This window comes from Gigantopelta aegis, unplaced genomic scaffold (assembly GCF_016097555.1).
Source record: "Gigantopelta aegis isolate Gae_Host unplaced genomic scaffold, Gae_host_genome ctg3382_pilon_pilon, whole genome shotgun sequence".
NCBI lineage: Eukaryota > Metazoa > Mollusca > Gastropoda > Neomphalida > Peltospiridae > Gigantopelta > Gigantopelta aegis.
The window spans coordinates 38,944-61,613 of NW_024533310.1; the positions used below are offsets into that span (position 1 = coordinate 38,944).

At 33.2% G+C, this 22,670-nt stretch overlaps 1 pseudogene; it reads right to left on the bottom strand.

Moving 5' to 3' along the window:
- Nucleotides 1-3,228: 3,228 nt before the first annotated feature.
- On the bottom strand, nucleotides 3,229-7,640 carry LOC121392108 (annotated as a pseudogene).
- Nucleotides 7,641-22,670: the final 15,030 nt, after the last annotated feature.

The window sequence follows — 22,670 nt, forward strand, 5'->3', positions numbered from 1 at the left end:
TTACTCTCACTCCTAGCCAACTTTGTTCTCTAACTGGTACAGCTTCATCTGACTACTTTAGAAATCCTACAGCTGCAATGAATTTTAAACCAACTTTACTACCACCTCCTCCTTCATTCCCTATTTCATCATGTTATCAGACACCAAATATGACTTTTAACTACTATAGATCCTAATAATACAGTAATAAACATAAGATATTAATAATAAATTATTATTGTTGTTGCTACTATTATAGATATTAGAACACACGTACTAAAGTACCTCATGTTATAAGAGAAAAGGAGACTGTTATGTATTCTGGTTCTATAATGAAAAGTCAAGTATGTATTTAATATTTTCTATATATAGAAGCTACAGAGAAAACATTTTAATATTTAGGATAAACCTCCATTGTGTGAAGAGTCAAGTAGTAGCTCTATTAAAACTACTGTTTCAGATCCTATCAGAGTTCAAAATGATGAGAGTACTTCACATCAGATGACTGTCACTTCATTAATACTCAACAAGACCTTACTTGGTAAATTCAATTAAATATTATTTGACATTGTTAAGTAATAGGAAAAGGACATATAATGTCATTGACTACAGCTTGTGTACTGCATGGTTTCTGAAGGTCACTAAGTATCTGTTTGTAATAAGCATTTAATATGACCATTATTAATTGGAGAAGATGTATCTTAGTATAATTTATTTTAATTTATATAAAAGTCATTTACAGCTATGGTATTCTATATTATTATTATATAGGTATTTTTTTAAAAAACCTGACTACATTAAAAGCCACTACTACTGGTTTAGTACATCATTGTAGTCAATATGGTGTTACTCTTATTATACCAGAAGGAGCTATAGAACATACAGCTACTGTTCACTTTGGTGTCTGTTTGTTTAGTGAATAAATTTAAGTTTGAAGATGATTATATTCCAGTCTCTCCTATTGTATGGATATATATCAACTGTCGGTTAATAAAACCAGCTAAATTATATATACCTCATCACATTGATGTGTCTAATATGAAGGATACTAATAACCAACTATATCTACTAACAGCAGATGATGAAGATTTCATAATTAACAATGTATTTAACTTTAAACAAAAACAGTAACTTCACAGTGACTGTTGAGTCTACACTTGTCAAAGTGTTACTTGTCACTTTTGTTCTAACTGTATTGGAGTTGATAGAAAGGAAATCACAGAGATCCAAAGCAATATTTGATTAGACGAGCTGACAAAATAGAGGATAATGGTCATACTGTATTAGTAGACTACTGTTTATTGTATCAACAAAAAAGTGTGGAGAGGTAAATAATTAATTAATATTAGCTAAATATTATTATTTTCTTTTATAAAGACATTGGAAGTCCAATATCAAAAAGAAGGGTATCATTTTAAAATCATCACCTCCAACTATAAGATTTACTGAAGAATCTGCTTCATTGACTTTAAATCTAGTATCCCTGGTTGGTACATATCAATGGAACCATATACTCCTGAGGTAAAAAGAGAGACACAGGTAGAGATTATAAGGAAAATATTTCTACATTGTAGATTACAAAAGACTCCATTGATTTCTATAAAGTTATGGGTTGTACAGAAGGAATAATAACAGAAAAGAACATAGAGGATCTTAATACTTAGAAAGTCTTTTATCATATCCTCCTCGCTTCAGATTAAGAATTGAATATGATGATACTGTAAAAAACAAGAACAGAAGTAAATATCCCTTTAATGGTATAACTAGTACTCATAATAGAAAACCTCACATTGATAAGATTATTTTAAAAAAGCCAGGTAAATATAATGTAGTAAAGACTTTGTTAGTATTTCTTGTCATATACAGGGATGCATTCTCATTTCCCCCACTCCTCCTTTATCTGACAGTTCATCTGATTCTTCAACATCTGATGTGAAACATCATTTCTAAAGGTAGCTAGCAGTTAGAAATGGTTTATAGTATATATCTCTTTTACAGTTACTGATCCACTTATTGTTGACATTATGTGTATATTAGCAAGTAAACTGGTTCAATGGGCATTTGGTGATAAATGGTTTGAGTTTGGTCTTAAACTAGGACTTACTGTTGTGATCTTCATAACATAGCAATGAAATATAATGGATCTCTTTGAATGTGGTAGAGAAGTCAACTTCTATGGAGGTCATGTAACATGTCATCTTCATGGGAACCAATAACAACTGCTCTTGATACTATTGGTAGAACAGATTTAGCAGGTTGTATCAAGAATTATTTCACTGCTCCACTTGAACTACAGCACAAGGACATTTAACTCCTCAGTCTATGACTAGTAAGTTGGACTATGACATATTTAAACAGCTTTATAATGTTAATGAATCTAAATTAATAGACCATTATATGATATAATCTTTCTTAAAATAGGAAAACCTGACCCATCAGAGCTGTTTCAAGGTTATTTTGAAGACATATGTAAGGCAATTGGATCAGAAGTCAATTTTGACCGAATATTGAACAAGTTATTTACTTACCAGTTGATCACTCAAGATATATACAATGACATAACTACAACACTTTGTTACTCAGTTTATCAAAAAGGCAGTAAAAGTAGTAACTGAACTACATAGACAGATTCAGTCCAGTAATGAATCAGAGCAGATATTACTAAAGATTTGTGATGTACTAATAAGTACAGAAGATGAGGGCTTGAAAAGAAATTGCTGACAAAATGAAGAGAACCTACTACTAAAAGGTAAAATTAATTACAAGATACAATGACATATTTTATTAATTTTTATTTACTGTCTTATACAAAAGAATCTTGGGAACCTTTAACTGAGGTTTATCATGAAAATGATTGACTGACCTTGATGTTACTTTCACTTCCCCACAAAAGCTACAAATACCAGAGGAGGATTTATAAGGTATTTAGTATATGACTTTTGAAACTCATTTTCAAGATACCGTCCATTCACATCGACTTGTTAATCCATTTATCTATTTGCTGGTCCATCCATTTGTATTCATCTATCCTTTTATCTTGTCTTCAGTTTTGAGCTTCAAGCAGTACGTTCTATAGCAGACCTTAGCAGTCACATTGGAGCTAGATAGTAATATATTGTATCATTATAAAAAAACTTATTTTTACAATCATTATATGTTGGAGTCAACTTTTTGTCTTTATTTAAAATTAATATAATTATTTTCTTGAAATCAAATGAAATGCTTTGTCCAGTTATATCATACTAGTCTTCATTTTAACAATGAAGAGACAACAGATTGTACATTCAATGTACACAAATGTTGATAAGTTTGTCCAGTACCAACAAATACTATTGGTTGACCAGTAGTATAGGTCATACTAATAGCAGCACCAACCTGGAAAGAGGGGGTGGAGTCAGATGAAACACCTCATATGTATACCTTATCATCAATGGTATCAAATTTAGTGAGGACAATCCCATCAATACCACGTGGATTATGATCATTACTATCAGCATAATCTATTAGAGCTCGATTGAACTTGACTAACTGATCAACTGCTTCATTTCCAACTAAAGCTTCACCCCACAAATAATACAAGATCAGGAGAATTGACACGTATAAGCTATAATTAAATGGACACATAACTATTTGAATGGATCAATGATTGACTGAGTAAAGGTTAGTCTCATTCCCAGACCTATTGAAGTAATCAGTTCTTCACTAAGTCTGGGAATGAGACTAAGTAGAGATGTATTGATAAATTATACGAACAATGGATTTTATAGGTAGTTATAGTGTAAATATGAACCTTAGCCAAAGAGATCATGAGAGGTTCATTGTCCTGCATTCTACCAGCTGGTATCAACTAATACCACATTAAACTTTTGTTGTTGAGCTGTAATATATAATTTAATAATATTACTCTCTTCTATAATGATGACTTACCAAAGCTAACAGCTTCCATGCAAATACCAGCTGCATCCTTACCATACCCACGTTCAAATAACATCACACGTGGAGGTCCTCCCTCTCTCTCAGATGGATGAAGAGATGACAGATGACGAGTGTGGGTCTTCAATTGTTCAACTGCTCCTGAACGGAAGGTGTCACACCCAGCAATTAAAACACGGAGACCATTTTCCAATAACCAGAAGCAAATCTGAAATAATTATATTATTTATTTATTATCCATTCATCTATCCTATACATCCATTTACCCATCCTATATATCCATTTATCTATCCTATACATCCATTTATCTATCCTATACATCCATTTATCTATCTATATATCCATTTATCTATCTATATATCCATTTATCTATCCTATACATCCATTTATCTATCTATATATCCATTCATCTATCTATATATCCATTTATCTATCTATATATCCATTTACCCATCCTATACATCCATTTATCTATCCTATACATCCATTTACCCATCCTATACATCCATTTATCTATCCTATACATCCATTTACCCATCCTATACATCCATTTATCTATCCTATACATCCATTTACCCATCCTATACATCCATTTATCTATCCTATACATCCATTTATCTATCTATATATCCATTTATCTATCCTATATATCCATTTATCTATCTATATATCCATTCATCTATATATCCATTTATCTATCTATATATCCATTCATCTATCTATATATCCATTTATCTATCCTATACATCCATTTACCCATCCTATACATCCATTTTATCTATCCTATACATCCATTTATCTATCCTTTTATATCCATTCATCTATCTATATATCCATTTATCTATCTATATATCCATTCATCTATCTATATATCCATTTATCTATCCTATACATCCATTTATCTATCTATACATCCATTTATCTTTCTATATATCCATTCACCTTAGCAAGGTTAGTTTGATTTTCTACTCCATTTACACCACAAAATGTGACAACAAATGGACGACCTTCTTCCTTACATTTTCATAGCATCCTGAAGGACATCAATACGACGTTTAGGAGACAAGATTTGAACAAGTGCTTCTTCCATACTTGAACGAACAGTAGATTGAATCCCTACATTATTGTAACTAAAATGTTGCCATGGTTACCATGATATTTTAACCGCTAAAAGTCCAATAGTTTTTCCAGCCAATTTAGCTGTCACAGAGTCACACAATTTATCAGCAATTTCAGCAGCAACATTTTTAGCTAGATAATAGTATAATAATGACATCATTGACCAAAACCCACTATACATACTAATAAGATGTTCTTTCATTTTCTCCATAACAGGTGTCATGAGCTCAACAGTAATTGTACGTCCAGCTGTTAGAGATTTGAAAAATGAGAAGACTCCTCCTACTGTTCTGTTGAGCTCTATAATATAGAACAGAAACTTTTAAGCACAGAGTACCATTATTAGCACAGAGTACCATTATTAGCACAGGTACCATTATAAGCACAGGGTACCATTATAAGCACAGGGTAATATTATAAGTAGAGGCTAATAAACATGTATTATCTATTACAGCACAGAGTACCATAACATCTGACATATATATTGTAAGCACAGGGTATTATAACCTATCTATTAAAATCACAAAGTACATGACATATGGTATTATAAACACAGGTACTTTAATGTATCTATTATAAGCACAGGGTACTATTATAAGCACATACTCTGAAGTGGAAGCAGTCTCATTAACCTCTGAGTCTTTAACTGGTTTTAGTTGTCCTATCATACTTCCCTTCAAAGAGAGCTATAAAAATTGATCCATGACAATATATCACATGACTGTCACGTGAACAACATACGTCCATATCATCATCATGATCAGTGCCATTAGAGAGAGGAGAGGAAGCACCTGAATAATCCAACTCTTTAGCTTCATTCCTCTGACCACACCCACCATTGACGATCCTCTTTCTTCGGCTTAGCAGTACTAGTAGTAGATGGAGCAGTAGATTAGCTGGGTCTACAATAATAAAACAATAAAAACAATTATAATATCAATGGCATACTAGATATTACAATATAATATCTGTTAAATAACACACACACACACACACACACACACACACTTTTGGTCTTGCTTGTTCCAGTTTTACGATTTTTTTTTTCTAGCCATTAATTTCTTATCTTAACATTATTAGTCAGTGAGTTAGTAGCTGATTCTCCTGTTTCATTAACATTAGTAATACTGTCCTCTAATAACTGAGTATCCTCTAAAGAAAACCAGTCACAACCTTTTTACATTATTATTACCTTGTTCTTCCTCTTCCACATCTTGTTTTGTTAGCTGTTTTGTGAACGACCACTCCTACTCTCAGCTACATCGTTTTTTTCTCAGGCTGTATGAGTACTTTATTGTTCTTCTTACGAGAAGTCTCCTCCCATGTTTTCATAGCACGTGGTCGCTGTTTAGTAAGTTTGTCTGCCTCCTCTAAATGACCCAGTATTTCCTGATGAACATGTGAAGGTCATGTGAGGGTCATGTGACTACATTTACTTTGAATATGTCACCAAAATGGTGTACATTATTGGAGCAAGTGATCCCTTTGTGAGATCATTCTTATAACGATCTCGAAAAGCCAGCTGGACTTGTTCGAGTAACTTATCAACATACGACAATTGAAGAATACGTTTGATACACAACCTAGCAACAACAACATAACAACAACAATAATAATAATAATAATAATAATAGTAATGATGATATTTATCACTGGCTGTCCATTTCTCTGTTTGTTTGTCCATCATGCATACTATCTGTCCATCTATATATTTTGTTCATCCATTGTTCTTACCACAAAGACAAGTTCAAATTCATTGTCCAATTTAAATTGTAGTTTTAATGACTCATGATTAAAAACAATCCATTCCTCCTTCTCCTGTAATGAAGTACAATAAATAATAGATCATGATACGTCTACCTAGTTCGTACCTGAAGTAGTACTGTCTTGACTAGAGCATTGACAGCTGTGTTAGAAGAGCGCAGTACCTTGAAAATACCAAAGGACTATACCGCCTTTAGTAAAAATAGTAAAGAGATCCAACACTTTACTCTTGTCTTTTCCTGATGAGGTAATTTGAATTAATGGGCGTGGGGTTAGTAGGTGTGGCCACACGTGTAAGATGGAGAAGGATTTTGTTTGGAGAGATAGTGTTTGAAGAAGACAGCAGTGATGATGAAGTAAAAATAACTGACCACATATTATATGATATATGTGTCTATAGGTCCCAAATGAGATAGCCAGTAAAACTAGACGTGGTTCTGACTCTAGCAGTAGCTCAGGACATCCTCATCAAGTAAGTGCCAATTATGTTTGTCACATTACGTACATTTAAATAATGCAATTAATTATATATGAACAAATTAGGGTGAACAGGATGAACAAACAAAGGAAACAAATAAAAATGAAGAGCCTTTAAGTCATACTCTCAAGATGGAGAAGGCTTTTCCTCCGATAACTGATAGTCAGTTTCCCTAACACTCAAGATCTGTTTGGTGCTGATACCTCCCAGAGTAAGTAGGTGTGGTCGGAAGCTTCATTTTTTCTCTCTTTAGATCTTAGTTCAGGTAGTGATAAAGAAGTGGACAAAGGAGAAGAAAATGGTGTTGCTAAGCAACAAAGTGTGACTCCTCCCCCTACTGCTGACGCAGAAGCTGTTTGAAAGACATATTGGAGAAGAAGTTGACGTGGTCATCGTAAGGTTATTGTTACATATATATACCTGTACATGGTCTTAGATCTGATGATGATGGAGAAGTCTCTCAGGAATCACATCCCCAGCAGGAACGTCGTCCTGGAAGAAGAGGACATGGATGTACAGACGTATTAGGTAGAAATCCTCGTTGTGTAGCTCAACTTGGTAGTGATTTACATTTTGTTAAGCTACCAAACTTCCTCTCAATAGAGACAAGGTATTATGAGATGGTTGTGGTCATTTTGAAGCTCCACCCCTTAGACCGTTTGATCCGCTTTCTTATGAGGATGAAATTTGAAGATGAAGGAGATATACTTGATGAAGATGGACGTGCTAGATTAAAACTAAAAGTATAGAATACACTAAGATGGCGTCGTATCAGAATGAAGATGGTGAGGATGTTAAAGAAAGTAATGCAATAATTGTCCAGTGGACTGATGGAAGGTGGGTGGTGATCAGTGGGTGTGGTTTTTTAGTCTCTCTCTCCTCTCTCTCTCTCTCTCTCTCTCTCTCTCTTTTTCTAGTATGTCATTATATTTAGGAAGTGAAATATTTGATATTCATCGACAACCATTTACAAAAAGAATACAGTCACTTATTTGTACGACAAGGTGGGTGTGTTCTAATGTCTTTCCAACTACCTTACAAAAAATTTCAGGCTTGGTCTACAAGGACAGCATATTTAAAAATAAAATTACATTCAGACCACATTCACTGACAGCCAGACACATCGCAAAAAATGACTCTATCTATTTCTGATAGATTCTCTAAAGCACAGGTTATAATAATATATATGTACACTGTAGTGTTTACATAATGTAGTATCCTATTGTATTTATTGCACATTGTAGTATATTATAGTATATTTCAGTATATTATAGTATATTGTAGTATATTATAGTATATTACAGTATATTTCAGTATATTCATAGTATTTTGTAGTATATTATAGTATATTACAGTATATTTCAGTATATTATAGTATATTATAGTATATTGTAGTATATTATAGTATATTCAGTATATTTCAGTATATTATAGTATATTGTAATATATTGTAGTACATTATGTTATGGATTATGATTACTTGTAGAAAATACGAGTATTACCTGTTGTAGAGAAAGATCCGAGTCACGTCGTTCTGAAATGATAAAGGTTATGTTAATGAATATTTTCCTTTTTAATTAACTATTAATAATTAACCAGGAGGAGGAGCCAAGATTAAGAGCGTCTATGAAATTACAAAGTCAAAAAACGACGAATTAAAAGAACTTTTTCACAAAAGGACTAACAGCATCATATTTAGAACCAGGAAGAGAGGGACATTACGATGATGATGAGGTGGTTAAAAAATAATAATGAGGTCATGATGATGTTATAATGGGATGTCATTGATTAGGACGAGATGGTTAGTTTATCAGCTATCAAATCATCATGAGATCTCGTTCATCTCGTAGACGTAATGAATATGCAGAGGAGGTATTCCCTATCATTATGATGTCCATTATTACATCATTAATTATAGGAAGAAAGTGAAGAAAGGTCGAAGCTATAAACACAAAAGTAATTAATTAATAATTAATGTAGTTTTTATATTTAATTAATAGGGTGGACGAAGAAAGAAACGGCACCAAAAGAAAAATAAGTTGTCATGTGTACATGTGATTGTCATGTGACTTATGTTTGTAGCTTCGTCTGTTAAGAAAAGGAAGAAAAGTTAGTGTTGAGTGATGACGAAGAGGAGGAAAGACGAAGAGGAGAGCAGGAAGAAGGAGGAAGAAGAAAAGAGGAAGAGGAAGAAGAAGAAGGAGGAAATGAAGAGGATGGGAGTGACTTTTAACCATTAACTTCTTGTTTATCAAAAAAACACTCATGTGGCGTGCCTTTATTCGAGAGTCAAAATGTTTGTTATTTCCTATATTGGTAGCTCTTCTTGCATATAGTCATCTACAGATACTGTTAGGTAAGTTCTATACGAGCTATCGTATTATTCCTCTCTATTAATATGGTCATTACAGTCGCGCTGTTGATCCTGTACCGAGCAGATACAGTCAGACGTCTGTAGAGGTGATATGTAAGTCGCAGCAAGTAATGCCACTATATTGAAGATAAGGATATTCTACTCACCTTTAAAATGAGAATACCTCGAATTTAGTAATTTTCTTTTATAAGTGTCTAGCTTGTTAGTTGTCTAGTCCGGGTACCCTACCTCAGTATAACCCTTATGGCCTGTATAAATGATAGAGGCCACGTATTTACTAATACCTCTAGTTGATGTCACAGTGATTATTCCTTGATATTTTTACCACTTTTATAGCTTCCTCTCCCATCTTCTCCCTTGACAAGTCCTAACGATTGGACGAGGAGTCATGGCTAATGACAACTCTCAGTCCTAGTTTATCGGAGTCCCTACTGGATTAGGTCTTTGTATCATTATGTTCTTTTTGGGATGTCTAACTTTAACTGTGGTATGATATCATTATGAACAACCCTCTCAATTAAACTCTACCCCTTTTTTGTAGGTGTTTCAGCTGCATACCACTCATGGCGTGAAAACAGACCACATGGTGACAGTTATTATCAAGGTGGTGGAACAGGTACAACTGGATATACCGGTAAACGGGTACACACACCCACACATCATCAGCAGGATATAACAGTTCTATGTATAACGCCTCATCGTTTTGAACCAAGTGCAGATACTCTACCACGTGGAACTAAAATGTCCCGTCATCCAATGTCAGAAACCTGCAGTAATGAAGACTCCATTGCTATTGATCCATCAGAAGCGACTTCAACATTTTAACTATTACCTGATGTCACATTTGTTTCCATCCCATGATATTTTTTTTATGACTCACAATATAATCAGATTTCTCTCTCTCTCTTTTGTACATGTAATGATGATGCATGTATAACATAGCTCCTTCATTAATGTTAGTTAACTATAAATGAAATACTTTAATTAATTTTGTTATGTTCAGTATTTTTTACATACATTTACTACACATAATTACTCTAATCAGGAAATGTTAACAGTTAACAATTTATCACTAATATTTCCTTCTTAAAAGTATCCCATGGTTACCTTGCTAATAAATGTATGTACTATATATATATATATATATCCCTTCCAAGCTAATTCCATTGTCCAAGTTTTTTTTTAATATTTCAAGACGAAAAAATACACTAATATAGTTTATTGGGTGTTGTCGTGAATTGTATAAAATCAATAAATAAAAATATTCAAAATAAAGGGAGACATACAAAATGTTTGTCTATACTACATAATATAACATACATTAATGAGTGATGAGTGGTGTAATAGATATGTCCATTGTGTGGTCCATTGGATGGTCGATATGTTTTTTTAGATAGTTTTAGGATGTCTGTAATAAAATAGAGAGAAGGCAGAGTTTTGTCACATGACATGTCCATATGATCAATATTTACCTTAATGATTTTTTTTTCACTTCATATATTGTGTTATCATTTGTTTTATGACGATGATCGTCACTAAATGGACAATATATACATGTACGATATATACATGTACAATATATACATGTACGATATATACATGTACGATATGTACATGTACGATATATACATGTACGATATGTACATGTACAATATGTACATGTACATATATACATGTACGATATGTACATGTACGATCGTGTACATGTACGATATGTACATGTACGATATGTACATGTACAATATATACATGTACAATATGTACATGTACGATATGTACATGTACAATATATACATGTACAATATGTAACATGTACCGATATGTACATGTACGATATGTACATGTACAATATATACATGTACAATATGTACATGTACATATGTACATGTACAATATGTACATGTACAATATGTACATGTACAATATGTACATGTACAATATATACATGTACAATATGTACATGTACAATATATACATGTACAATATGTACATGTACGATATGTACATGTACAATATATTACATGTACAATATGTACATGTACAATATTGTACATGTACAATATATACATGTACATATATACATGTACAATATATACATTACAATATATACATGTACAATAGTAATATCAACTTTGACATATGGTCATGTAATTACTTCCTATACATCCATAACCACAACAACATATATCCATTCACTTTCTATATATCCATTAACCATAGTCACCATACATCCATTAACTTCCTATACATCCATTAACCCTAGTTACCATACATCCATTAACTTCCTATATATCCACTAACCATAGTCACCATACATCCATTAACTTCCTATACATCCATTAACCATAGTTACCATACATCCATTAACTTCCTATATATCCATTAACCATAGTTACCATAATCCATTCACTTCCTATACATCCATTAACCATAGTTACCATATATCCATTCACTTCCTATACATCCATTACTATATGTCCATTTCTCTTTCTATATATCTATTTTCTTACCTTTATCTTTCTCCCTCTTGTACTTGTATTGCTTCAACAGTAACACTAACTTAATGCTAGCATACTCACACAAAAACAATGAACTTATTCCAACACCATACGTCAAACCATGGAGAATATGATAACTCTGTCGCCCAGCATTTGGAGTGGGTGTGGTCAAGACTAATATAGAACTAGACATGACGTAGGTAATGTGATGGGAAAGGTTTTTGAGTAAACTATATGATTGTCTATTTTGATACGAACTTCAAGTAAATGACCCTATGTGAAAGATATATCTATAAATCATTGTTATTAATCCATTTGTTGAGCTATCAATCCATTAATCCAGCTATATATCCATATACCTGATAAGAGATGGCATTTGATAACGATATACTGTTGGAGGTTCACTTGTCTCCATGACGATATATCCTGAATTCTCCATTCCACACTGACATTACGACTACGATGTGATAACAGTGAGGATAGTGACCATGTCAATACTAAATCATTACTGTTACTCCAGCCCACTTGAACATCTACAGATTCTATTAAAAATAAAATGATTGATTAATGAGGGGGGAGAGAGAGAGAAAGAGAGCATAGAGAGAAGAGAGAAAGAGAGAGGAGCATACTAGAAATGTCATCATTAGTAGGCATTATGGGACGTCACAAAGTGTAGCTCTAGCTATTACTTTCCCAGTTTTACTACGAGCTTCAGCAGATATAGTGTAAGTACATCCAGGTTGTAATCGAGGGAGAAGGATAGAACATTGTAAGATTCTCTCTAGAATTGTTATATTATGGTATCCATGGTTACAGTAGCATGCACAGCGATAATAGATTGTATAGTTTGTTTATATGTGGCTTTAAATAACCTGCAAAACATAATAGACCAATAGACCAATGTATCAGTATACCACTAGACCAAGTGACCAATATACCAGGTATACTAAATACCATTATACCAATTGACCACTGAACCAGTATTACCAATGTATCAGTATACCAATGACCCAATGCACCAATATACCAGTATACCAATTGACCACTGAACCAGTATCACCAATGTATCAGTATACCAATAGACCAATGTACCAATATACCAGTATACCAATTGACCACTGAACCAGTATATCAATGTATCAGTATACCAGTATACCAGTAGTATAACCATATGACCAATGCATTAATCACACTATCACTGTACCTTAAAATGTACGTGTAGCTAATGTCCGATGTGACACTAGTACAAGATGATAGCTCAATAATAGCACTAGTGCTAGGAGGTAATAGAGGGAATAGGAAAATGAGATTGATGTGGTTTCCATAGTAACCATTGTCGTTGAATAGGAACAAATTCTAAAAGAAGCAACAATGCATAGAGAATCATTATTGTACTAACTTACCAGTAGACTGGACTTTAATTAGAGTGTAGGGACCATCACCTCCGATAGTATACGCCCACACAATTATTTGATAGATTTTATCAGGTATTAATTTCTCAATTTTGTATCCACGTGACGAGGGAGGGACAGAGTCAAGAGCTGACACTGATATGTCATTTCAGACAATCCCCAGTTCAATTTATAACCCAATATTAGTATTATTATCAAGTGGAGGTAACCATGACAACTGGATTGACTTAGACGAGGGTACCCATACTCCAGTGACATCACGAGGAGGATACTTAGGTAGGAGATGGAGGATATGTAGGTGGAGAGAGGGATATGGGGTAAGAGATGAGGACGATGGAGGATATATAGTGAAGACGAAGGATATGGGGTAGGGAGATGAGGAAGGAGGAGGAGAGTAACTTTAGAATAAAGAGATTAATATCATCAGATAATATTAAAGTGTTTATGGAGAATTTAAATTATTTTATAAATAGTTGTAAATAGAATTTGTGATTTAAATTCTACACTATTTTAATAAGATTAATTAATGTAATTACATGTACAGTACAAGAGCTGTGTAGTTTCTATTTATTATTGTAGTTTCTATTATTATTATATTATATAATGATGTCATTATAGCGTCATAAACTTACCTAAACACTGTTAAATTTATGTGTCCATTAGCACTCTCAGTGAAGTCACGAGAAAAAGCTTTACATTGATAAAGATCACTATCAGATATTTCCAGGGGACCAAGTGGAAGTGTACTGATTGTCTTACTACCTACCACCTTTATATAAAGAGAGAGAGAAAGAAATGTTATATGATGTTAATGTGTTTGTCATGAAATACTACAAGTTGAAAAACAAGTCTGAGTATCAGACCAATAATATGGGTATCAGACTAGTAGTATGGGTATCAGACTTAATAGTATGACTATCAGTGACAGACTATTGTTAGTATCTCTGCAGACTTATAGGACAATCAATATTGTGTGCATCAAATTTATAGTATGGGTATTAAACTTATAGTATGAGTATCAGGACTTATAGTATAGGGTCAGACCTGGTCATTAGCAGTATTATAAGGTGTGAAGGTACTTAGTTTTGTCCAAAGAATACCAGCATTTTTATTATAATTATAAATTCACACGTCAAATTAACATATGATCCTTTAATAGCCACTACTGTCTTCTGTGGTACATGAACTGTCAGTTTACCAACTATAAGAGATAATAATAAGTAGGTGGAGCTTATATCAAAATAAAGTGTACCTGGTGATGGAGAGGGTGTAGATGAAACAGCTGGTACTAAAATAAACAAATATATCAGTATATATAATATTATACAGTATATATAATATTATATAGTATATATAATATTATATAACATACTTTTTGTTACTATAACTGATTTGCTTGGTATTATCATACTGCTCTCTGATATAATGGTAGTTGTAGACACCTCCTGAGAGGCAGTAAATGATGAAGGAATTGATTCACTGCTAGCATCTTCAAGTAAGAAAAAAATAACAACATTAATAAATAAAATACTGTCTATCAATGATTATTAATTAGATATAATAGAGTAAAAGAAAGATCTGTTACAAGAGAGAACTCCAATAAACAACTCCACCCACTATACCAGCAACACTGACTTCACTAGTGAGTGTGGAGGAACATGTGACTTGTAGTAAGTACATGTAGTAAGTACTTGTAGTATTACATGTATTAATTGTTGTTATATATAATGACAGTTCATTAGTTTCTATGTTATTACATTAAACAATGTCACTGTAGTACACTTACTTAACACTGTTAAATTAATGCTACCCGCAACAATCTGAGTATAGTCACTAGTATGAGCTACACATTGATAAAGATCACTATCAGATATTCCCAGGGGACCAAGTGTAATTGTACTGACCATCTTACTCTCTATCATCTGTTTATATAAAGAGAGAAGGAGATGTTAGGTAGTGATTGGTAACAACAGTAAGATTGAGTATTAGACTTATAGTATGGGTATCAAGATTATGGCATGGTATCAAGCTTATAGTATGGGTATCAGGATTATGGCATTGACATCAAGCTTATAGTATGGGTATCAGGATTATGGCATGGGTATCAAGCTTATAGTAGGGTATTAGGATTATAGTATGGGTATCAAGCTTATAGTATGGGTATCAGGATTATGGCATTGACATCAAGCTTATAGTATGGGTATCAGGATTATGGCATGGTATCAAGCTTATAGTATGGGTATTAGGATTATAGTATGGGTATCAGCTTATAGTATGGGTATCAGGATTATGGCATTGACATCAAGCTTATAGTATGGGTATCGGATTATGGCATGGGTATCAAGCTTATAGTATGGGTATTAGGATTATAGTATGGGTATCAGCTTATAGTATGGGTATCAGGATTATAGTATGGGTACCAATTTTTATGAGTATCAGGCTTATTGATTGGTATCAAGCTTATAGTATAGGTATCAAGCTTATAGCATGGGTACAGGATTATAGTACAGTTAATAATATGTAAATTGGATTTCTCATATTAATAGTATAGGTATCAGACCTGGTTAGTAACAGTATGATATATTTCCGTAGTACTTGGTTTTGTCCATTTAATACTAGAACCATCATTATAATTATAAAATTCACACGTAAATTAACATATGATCCTTTAATAGCCACTACTGTCTTCTGTGGTACATGGACTGCCAGTTTACCAACTAATAAAGAGATAATAATAAGTAGGTGGAGCTATATCACTACCTGGTGATGGAGAGGGTGTAGATGAAACAGCTGGTACTAAAATAAACAAATATTATGTAGTATATATAATATTATATAGTATATATAATATTATATAGTATATATAATATTATCAGTATATATAATATTATACAGTATATATAATATTATACAGTATATATAATATTATCCAGTAATATATATTATATAGTATATATATATATTATATAACATACTTTTCTGTTACTATAACTGATTTGCTTGGAAATATCATACTGCCCTTCAATAAATTATTGCTGTACAAGTATAGGTAGTTCCAGTGGTAATATTAGCTTGTACAAGTGTAGTCTGATCATCTATTACGATCTATAGAAATATTACATATCATTTATAAATATAATTCATCTGTTCATCCTCACTTATTTTCAATTATTCCATCATTAGGTGTCCAATTAATATTTAAAACATTGACATCACCTTGAATAGTTAATGTACATGTTAATATAGTATAGTCACCAGAATGTAGAGACACCTCCTTAGGGGACACAGTAATATTATGATGCAGGAGTTGGAGTAGTTGGTTCTAGTAAAAAAACCAAACAAAATTAAATACAGTCCATCATTTTAATTGATTATCAATTAGATATAATATAATTATAGGATAATGATTTTATTACAGGGAAGGAACTCTGATAAACAACTCCACCCACTATACCAACAATGCTGACTTCACTAGTGAGTGTGGAGGAAGAGGAGGAACATGTGGAATTGTATAAGTACATGTAACATGTACATATACATGTATTAGTTTTGTTACTATCCCTTAGTTTGTTCTCATTTATACAATGATGCTACTACAGTATCAAATAACTTACCCAACACTGTTAAATTTATGTTGTTACTAGTAAGAGTAGAAAGGTCACTTGTATAAGCTTTACATTGATAGAGGTCACTATTAGATATTTCTAGGGGACCAAGTGGAAGTATACTGATTGTCTTACTACCTACCACCTGTTATATATAAAGAGAGAAGAAATGTTATATGATGTTAATTGGTTGTCATGAAATATCCTACAAGTTTAAAAAAGTCTGAGTATCAGACTGATAGTATGGGTATCAGACTTAATAATATGAATATCAGTATCAGACTTGTAATATGAGTATCTCTACAAGACTTATAGGACACTCAATATTGTGTGCATCAAATTAATAGTATGGGTATTAAACTTATAGTATAGGTGTCAGACCTGATTAATAGCAGTATTATAAGTTGTGAAGGTATTCAGTTTTACCAAAGTATAAGAAAATGTCATCATTATTATAAAATTCACACGTCAAATTAACATATGATCCTTTAGGTAGCTACTACTGTCTTCTGTGGTACATGGACTGTCAGTTTACGATCTAATAAAGAGTAAGTAGTAGGTGAGCTTATTCATTAATCCATTCCATGTCCATCCATCCATTCACTAGTCCATTCATCCATTCAATAATTCATCCATCCATTTCATACCAGCTGCTACAGTGATATTAATGACAGCTTGATCACACCCGTATTGATTAGTCATCAGACACTGTGCTCCTATTATATCCCCTTCTTGACTATGATCAAGTATAGTATAAGTAAAGGAAAATGATTTTGTTATAGGAGAGGGAACTCCGATAAACAACTCCACCCACTACAACCAGCAACACTGACTTCACCAGTAAGTGTGGGAGAGGAGGAGAACATGTGAAGGTGACATTAGTGCCAGGTAATGGAGATGGATTGTTAGAGGTTAAGACAACAGTGGGTGGGGCTAGAAAACAGAGGTAAAATATAAGTGGGCATGTAAGGTCACAAGCTAAATTACTTTTTACGACTATTATCAAATAAGTCGCATCTTTAATACATGTATATGTTACTGTCCAATTACAGATCCCAAATAGATACCACAATAATCATTGAGACCTCTACATATAACAAAGACTAGTGTCCCAAGTTGCTATCTTTTTCTCTTCTTTTCCCCCATTAAAAACAATTCACTTATGGTAATTGTTATGTGAGATATAATTCAACTGTCCCAAATAAAACAATCATTATTAAAATTAATACACACAATTTAGCTGTTTGAAAGTAAGTTGATCATGTATCAGTTTTCTCTTACTCTATCTATTTCATTAAAAGTGTGATATCATATTTCAAAGATAGTACTCACTATAGAAGCCATCACACAAATTATACATCTTTATTGATCAAAAAAAACAAGATTATATACTATAATATATATAGTGTATGTATACGCAAAAATATCATTTGTCGTAAGTGAATTCTAACCAATAGACATTCTACTCATGGTGACATTACTCGATAAACACCATTTACAGCAACATGTACATACCATACAGTAATAGAGCTAACAACTGTCATACCTAATAATAAATATACCAGTTAAAAATATTTTAATAATTAAATAACATATATCGGACAGTTAATTCCCCAACATCACCTGTGTTATTTCCAGCTATTTCTATATTTTATAAACAAACAATTTTTGCTAGGACAACCGTTACTATTAACAGGAGTACTGCCCACCACAATACTTACCCACTATTGTTAGAGTAACGTTAACTGAACTATTGCCTGCTATACAACGATACACTCCTCCATCATTTTCTCCACGCTAGTGACTTCAAAGCACCAGTTTTAGTAATGTTAGCCAACGGCTGGTAAAGAAGCATGGCCTAGTCTCTCCCAGGAGACTTTAGATCCACTCGAGGCACATCCCATTCCAAATGTTTTGCCTACTTCTATTATTGTGTTTTGAGGGTTGTGATTATGAACGTGGGTAAAGCAGGGCTTGTCTAAGGAGGGACATAAGATACAAGGAAAAAGTAAAAATTATAAAACACATCAGAAATAACAAGGCTTTTGTTTTTTTCAAAAAGGATGCAAATACTGTTTTGATGTCAGAAGACCAGGGATATATATATATGGTATTTATAAAATACAATGATATCATTAAAAGTGAATTACCTGTGATGTTAAGATAAGTACTTGACAAAGTTATAGTCTTAAAAGGAGTATGATTAATTGTCCCCACATTGATAATATCCTCTATCAGAAGCATTGACTGACTAATGTATAAATTACCACTATTTGGCTTGAATTATATTGTCAGTAGATAACTAAAACCATTGTTATCTTTTTCCCCAAAATATGAAGATGGAGGATCAGAATAAGAATGAATACATTGAAGTACTACTGTATTGCCGAGGGAAGTGGTTATGTCAGTATGATCACCAGGGAAGTGTGGTGGTTCTGAGGGAAGGAGAGAGAGAGAGAGAGAGGAGAGAGAGAGAAGAGAGAGAGAGCAAAACACTAAACATATTATTATACATTATAACAATTTCTATAAAAGTCAAATTCTTTAGTAACAGTCATAACAAACATCCAGTTACATCTCTCGTACAACGTACCAACGTAAATTAAAGTCCCAGGACAAGAGTTACAAAATACGATCATCAGAGTATTGAACCTCTACATTGTATAGGGCCATTATGATATTGATGGTTAAGTTTGTAATTGTACGTGTCCCAGTATCATCATCAATTGTATAGTTTATCATTACTTGATAGATTTGTAAAATTTTTTCAAATATTGTCCCTTTAAACCATTCTATATCAGCTTTTTTTTTAGAGGTACAGTGAAGATGAACTGTAGCTCCAGTCTTCACTGATTGTCCTGCATTGGGGCCTTGAAGAGCGGCAACTGTGAAGATTGAAAAATATGGTATTCATTAGTAATGTACCAACTGATCCTGTCTATAGGGAATAGGCTGACGAGGGGCTTACCCTCTTTCTGATAACATAGAGCTATTAAGAGATAGTGTAGAGCGGCCATCGCTGGTTTTTAGTTCAGGTACGAATTGGATTAGCTTATAAGTTGTTTAGCTGGATACATTCTTGCTGTTGTAGGAGGAGGAGAGATTCGTGACATCAAAGGAAATACCAAAGACTTTATTTGAATGATTGTAGTTTCCTCGGTTAGTTAGAAGTGTGTGTGTGTTCACTCCTAGTCAAAGCTATTGGTTTGTATTGCTGTCTTTACTTTTTATATCGTCAAAATATGGAGATAAGATGGAGTCTGTTGTTGTGTGTACTCTCATTGATAACTGCTGTATCGAGTACTCATGTTGGTACGTGTGTCTTTATTGACAGTAGTTCTTAGTTATAGGTGGCCATAAACCTCTTACAAGACAGCAAGAAACAAGTGTTTTTTAAACTGTTTGACTCATGTCGAGTGTGTGTATCTTTGTTTATGGCGTAAAAAATAGAAAATAAATGGCGATTTGCTTTATAGCGAGCGAGAAGGAGCCTTTGCGCCGAATGGACTTGCCGAGACAAGCTTTTTTCGTGTTGTTTTAAAGATATAGAATTACTGTGTCTCTTTGTTTTTGTTGAATTTTAAGTTAACTGGGAGTTATTTTAGTGTTAATGCTAGCCTTGTGCATATATTATACTAACAGAGATGATGGTATTCATGCACTGTTACTGTGCAGGACACCACTACCCACACAATGTGGATATTACTAAACCATCTGCTAGTATGTAGGGTTGGTTTATGGTGTCGTCATCTTTTGTGTGTGACTAGTTGTTATCATATAACCTAACACTGTAATATTAGTGTAGTTATCTATACAAATATTGACGTTGTCTGATCTTAATAGATGAGAAATCACTCTTCCCTCTGCCATCATTACATCATTCTCTTCTTCCGGTTGTTGTCTCTCAGAAACTCCATGTTACAACTTACATGTACTGGTGTAGGTACATTGAGTTGGTATAGAGGGAATGGAACAGGAGGACCTGTACCTGATAATACGACTGAACTGATGGAAAATAATACATTAATATTTAATATAACTAGTTTTATTGAGGGGTGGATGCTACTCGTAAGGGGTTGCCTATTTTTTGTCTGCTAGTAATTCACTGGGTGTGGCCCGAAGTAGAGCTGTGTTAGTTCAGTATACATGTGAGTAATGGATTAATTATGGATGGATGAGAAATAATACCCTCTCTCCTCTCTCTCTCTCTCTCTCTCTCCTCTCTCTCTCTCTCGCTCTCTCTCTCTCTCCATCCCTCTCTCTCTCTCCTCTCTCCTCTCTTCTCTCTCTCTCTCTCTTCTCTCTCCCTCCCTCTCTCGCCTCTCTCTTTTAGTTTTTGATGGATTCCTTGATGATACTAACAGAACCATTCTTGTTAAACTTGGTGCAGCATTTGCTTTATTTTGCAATGTTTTCATCATCTATTCCCTCACCTATTATATCTTGTATAAAAATGATTCCCACTCATTGACACCAGTACTAATAAATACAATCTATTGGATGATGACAGTAATCTACGTAATCTTATGATCTTGATACTAGTGATATTACTACTAATAGTGATCCAATCAAAATAAAATTGGAGTTACTAATGTTTAGATGTTTTTGAGACTGTGATATCTGATGTGAGGTTCACTTTATTGATACAGCAAACATTAATACTATGACAAATATGTATCATATCAGTAATATTAACTACTAATATTTTAGCTACATAGTATACTTATTTATGTTTAAACATAATTATTTTTAAATGTTGCTTACATTTTCTCTTTTGATTTTTTCAAGATTCTTTTCTAAATGATTTCATCGCATATTCGACGTCCTAAGAGCCAAACTCTCCCATCAAACTGCAACTAGTGTAACCTTTTTATTATATATTGGAGTATCAGTAGCTAGAGGTGAAGGTCCAAGATACTCAAAGTTCTTAGTGATTTCCTGTGGTTTCTCTAGTAATGATCTATCTTATACATTTTGTACTGCTGGTATTCCTTTAACAATAACAAAAATAAAAATATTATTTTACTCTGGGTCACAAATGGAGTACCAAAATGCCAAAGCATCAATGTCACAGTACGTTATACTATTAGTATTAGAGGTAAGACATAGGCTACTACCTAGTATATATAACTAATATTGTTCTTTAATATATCCCTTAACTGTCCTTCAAGTACCATTTGATGTCCTCAACACACTGTCTTATTCCACAGATTTGTTGATGAAGTCTTTAACTTTACTTGTTAGCTACAGGAACTGATGTTAATTAAAGTGGTATCATAATGGACGACCACTTAACATTAATTCAAATACACTGTCTCTAACTAACCTCACAAATAGTGAAGCAGGTGTGTATCAGTGTATATGGCAAGGTAGTAATACTGATGAGGACTTTAACTCTCAACGTCATGGGCCTGGCTGTACAAACACCAGGTAAGTTTGTTATATAAAGTGTTTAATTTTGTTATATTAAGTATAAGTCTGTTATATAAAGTTGTAATGGTCATTGCC